This window comes from Aulonocara sp. 'chitande type north' Nkhata Bay, linkage group LG11 (assembly GCF_057382095.1).
Source record: "Aulonocara sp. 'chitande type north' Nkhata Bay isolate Kocher_YH1m ecotype deep benthic linkage group LG11, A_spYH_male_GT1.1, whole genome shotgun sequence".
NCBI classification, from domain to species: domain Eukaryota; kingdom Metazoa; phylum Chordata; class Actinopteri; order Cichliformes; family Cichlidae; genus Aulonocara; species Aulonocara sp. 'chitande type north' Nkhata Bay.
In genome coordinates, this window is record NC_141354.1 from 39,903,421 (window position 1) to 39,908,602 (window position 5,182).

Sequence of the window (5,182 nt, forward strand, 5' to 3'; positions counted from 1 at the left end):
TAATATTGTTACACCCCGGCCTAGGCAACCGGCATGCAACACAGAAAAAATAAAAATAAGGGAAAAAAACAAAACAAACAAAACTACTACAGGGCCCTGTGCTTCGTACGTCGCTTACTACATCCAAGATCAAATGAAACATCCAAGACCAAATCATCGCGCTAACTCTGAGCTCGCTATTCCGGTTCCCCGAACACACCTGTTGTTGACGATTAATATAGCTGGATGAAGTAATGTGAGATCACTGGGTGGCCCAACAGGGGCTACGCATCGATAGTAGAAACATTGATCGCAACCCTTTGATTGGTCGGCGAAAATGTCGAAGGAGCGCGCTCGGTATTTTTCGGCAGCAGAGCAAGAACTCTTGATTGAGGGATTTCAGGAGTTTCAGAGTTTAATTAAAACGCAAGAGAACACTGCAAAGGCTGCAAAAGCAAGGAGAGAGGGCTGGCAGAAAGTTGCTGACAAATCAAACTCGTAAGTAATTCAATAATAACAATAATAATGGATTGGATTTATATAGCGCTTTTCAAGGCACCCAAAGCGCTTTACAATGCCACTATTCATTCACTCTCACATTCACACACTGGTGGAGGCAGCTACGGTTGTAGCCACAGCTGCCCTGGGGCAGACTGACAGAAGCCAGGCTGCCATATCGCGCCATCGGCCCCTCTGGCCAACACCAGTAGGCGGTAGGGTAGATTTATCATATCACACTATATTATCCAATATTATATTACATTATATTATATTATAATATGTTATATTATATCCCCTTTCACATGAGAGCCACAACAGGACCCACTAGAACATGGGAACAAGTAAAAGTGAAATATAAGAATATTCTACAGAATGGTAATATTTATCACTTATATTGCTTTTAGTCTCTTGGAAAGAGACCCTGGAATAATCTGTTTGTTTGTTCATAACAGCAACCAAGAAAAGGGCAGAGCAAAAAAAAAGACAGGTGGTGGTCCTGCACCCCCTCGTGAACAAGTTGGTTAAGTAAATAATACCCTCACGGGAATATCGATATCTCTCTATGAGCACACTGTCGCGCTGAGCTAAAGGATCCTGTCTGTCCCGCAATATACGCTGAATTCTGAAAACTCTCCTTATCAATCTTGCACCTTCCGCAATGGGTTGCTCGCGTATACGGACAGGACATGGCTGCGACAGGCTTCCCAAATCCACCTTCGCTTTTATAGCCGTGGTCTCTCATCTTGATTACATGAAGTAATTTACAATTACTACTCTGAAATATGAATTACATCTGTAATAATCACATACATGTAATAGAATGTTAATAGTACATTTCCCTTTTTTAGGGAATGACCTGTATGTATCTGTGTGAAATCAATAAAAGGATCAAGTGCTGCATTATCTTTAGTTACATTGATAATATTTATTCATGGTGAAACAGTGGTGGAATATCGCTGTTGCTTTCGTATGAATGACGCGGACATACCTGCGTGGCCGCGATCTAATCCTGTTTACATAAAGTAAACCTGCTCCCCAGCAGGTTTACGCTTACGGCTCTGTTGCTATGACAGCAAGTCCCGGATGGGCTTCGGGGAACCGAACGATCCAGGATCACGCGAAATCGTCAACAATCTCATCCAGCTAACTCACTTAGCGCGGTACGAAGAACGGGCCCCAGGTCTCCACAAAGAAAAAAAATCCCAAAACGAAAGTATCGACAACTATTTACATCAAAGCAAAATAAGACATTTATTTACATCAAAGCACCAAACTATTTACAACCGGGGGGGAAGATCGCGACCATGACAAACTGAAACACAGGGCTTAAATACACAGAGGGAGCAATCAGGGAATGGACCACAGGAGGGAAACACAGCTGGGGCAAATCAGAACTGACGAGACAAGGAAGCGTAAACTGAACACACTGAGATAAGACAGACTTTCAGAGTAAAGCAGGAAACACAACCGTCACGCCTAAAGCAAAACACTGACAACACCGAATCGTAACAATATTATCATATGTTTCAGTTTATTCTGGTTATGTCTTCTGCTAAGATTTCTAGTTCCTTGGTTTTGGTTCCCTCTGTTCCAATTCAGTCAGTCTCTGTAAAGTCCGTGTCTCTGAGTCTGTGTCTTTGCATGTGTGTTAAGTTTCCTGTTTTATTGTGAAGGTCCATGTCTTATGTCGCTGTATTCACTTTCGAGTCCTCCCTATCTCGTCATGTTGATTAGGTTCAGCCATGTCTCCTTCCTGTGTGCAGTTTCCTCGTTTCCCTCTGTGTACATGTAGTGCGTGTTCTCCTGTCCTCCACATTTCACCTTTAAAAACTATTTACTTTGCCTTGTTTGGTATCGTCCTTTTCAGCACAACCTCACGTGTCTGAATTTACAGTTGTGTTTTCATTTTGACTACTGTATTAACACAATTGATCTAAAATCAGACAAAAAACATAAAATCAGAGTAGAAAGTTATATTTTTTACTGTAACAACCACAAACATGTTTAATGAATCATATTTCATAACTTTAGATGCAAATATAAATTGTCAATTTTAAAATCCTATGCACAAGTTTTGCAAACATAGTTATTTGCAGCCATTTACCTTTTACCCTTTTTATAACCTTTTCAAACTATTTACAGAACAATCAGCTGTTCTTCATTCAGTAAGATGCCACAAAAATTATTTGTGCCACTCCAATAATTTCTGTCCACTATAAAGGAGAACATCACAACCTGATACCTGCAGGTCTGACAGCAGCAGGTGTATCACTCCTGTTTCTACCTGGAGACAGCAGTCGCCTCATTGTTCTGACACACAACACAAAACTATCCACAACACTACACACTAACTACACAAGACAACACATTAACTACACACTGCAAACACGCTAAACGTCACAAATCTCTCACATCTCAAAACTCGCTCTCGCTCTCTCTTTTTCTGCTCTCTCTCTCTCGCTGTCACTCCTAAATCTTCCTCCTCTTCCTAAACAACCAAATGTCATGTTGCCATATCATTTTTTGATTGGTCGACATGGTGCATTTTTCCACCAACACCAACGGGCTGTTTTTGTTTTGTTTTTTTATTTTTTGCTCATAAGCAGAGAGCGCTCGCCAGTGTTGGTTAAGTTACTTGAAAGAAGTAATCAGTAACTAATTACTGATTACTTCCCCAAAAAAGTAATCCCGTTACTTTACTGATTACTTATTTTCAAAAGTAATTAATTACTTAGTTACTTAGTTACTTTTTAAAAACACGATTTACAACCTGAAGAGGTGATAAAGCGATAGATCTTTCAGCCCAATTCTACTTTTTCTACATAATCCATCATACAAAATGTAATCAAATGGAAAAGTCTCTTTTTAAAACTTGTTTTATTAGTTTTAATCTTTTAACTTTATGCATCAAGCAAACATTTTATTATCAGCAACATTCTCTGACTGGAAGAAATTAGTTTAACATTTAAACCTATTTTCTGCACATTCCAGCACATAAAATAAAATATTTTTTGTGTTTACACTCAGTCTTTCAAATAGATGCAAGTAAAACACAGCAGAAAATAAATAAAGTCAAAGACTCAGCGGTCCTGTTGCTCTATTTTCACCTGTAAAGCAGGAGTGGGGTAGGCGGAGGTTTACCCTGGTGCAGGTGTGCCGCGGTCAGTGGAAGAATCCGCGAGTTTCTCTGTGAGTTTCCCATTACGTCGTAGCTACTCGGTGCTTGTTTGGAAGTTTAGGGGTTTTTTTGCTGTAAAGAGAAGTTTTCTTCCCACGCACAGCGGACACTAATGTTTTTGTCACTTTTTATGGAATCAAACTCAAAGTAAGGTCAGTGCTTCCACGCTTTAAACGCTGCACGCTCATACTCTCTCTGCACTCGATATGTGATCCATTGTTGATCTGCACACAGCTGCTGTCACCAACGTCGCACTCGCTTACGTCACTGTCCTGAGACATTCTCGCAAAAAAAATCACGGTTTTAGTAACGCAGTAACGCAGCGTTCCTACGGGAAAGTAACGGTAATCTAATTACCGTTTTTGCAATAGTAATCCCTTACTTTACTCGTTACTCGAAAAAAGTAATCGGATTACAGTAACGCGTTACAAGTAACGCGTTACTGCCCATCTCTGGCGCTCGCTGCGCTGTCCTTAGAGAGTAAACATGAAACTATTGAGGGAAAAACACGCGTATATATTGTTTATCCTGACTCTGGTTTTACGTGACCTATCAACGCAATTTAAAAAATGGTATATGTCACCTTGTTGCTTTGTCTTTAAGTGGTCATGTGATTGTCTTACCACGACTACTTTATTCTTCCTCAGTCAAACAGCAGCACTCATGTGATTGTTTTGCCCCCTGAGCTCCAGGTGTTGTGCCAGAAAGTGGTCGTCGGGCAGAAAGTGATTACCGTCCGCAGGAGCGCGCAGCTGCTTAAAGCTGTAGCGTCCAGATTACTTACAGCTACTTCTGTGCAGCTGATATAAGATGCGGTAAGCTGAACACAGCTTCAACCATCTGTTTGTTGACAAATAGTAACGGACTGCGCCGCATTTTCTTGTTAGTAACTGTAACGGTGTTGTAGCGATAGGAATAGTAATTAGTTAGATTACTCATCACTGAAAAAAGTAACGCCGTTACTTGTAACGCCGTTATTCCCATCACTGTTCACAGATCAGTATAACTCTGATCTGTAACCAGCTCCTTTATTTACATTTTGTAAATAAAGTCTTCAGAGTTGTTTTATTGTCAGAGTGGCAGGTAAATTAACCCTAACCCTAAACTGGGAGGACTGAATGGGCCTTTCAGTGATTCTCTGAGGAGCCAACAGGTTCAGCAACAGTCAGGGTGGCGTTAACAATCTGCAACTCACGTCTTTACACTTATACATTAGCGATATTAGCATTAAATTGTTAATTAAGTATTATATTGTAGTACAACACAATAAAAACTAAACATTTTATTCACTACAATAAAATTACAAATTAATCAGACTAAGCTATATTAACTGCTGTGGTTTTGTACTGTGTGCTGACTGGTCATCTGTAAAGGACCTGAACTGTCACAGTATGCAGAAGCAGACTGTATGTATAGTGAACAGTGGAACCAGACACAAAGGAACGTGGGACCAAACTTGAATTAACAAAAAGTGAGCAGTTTAATATGACTGATGGAGAAATACAAAGTAATGCATAAGGCAAA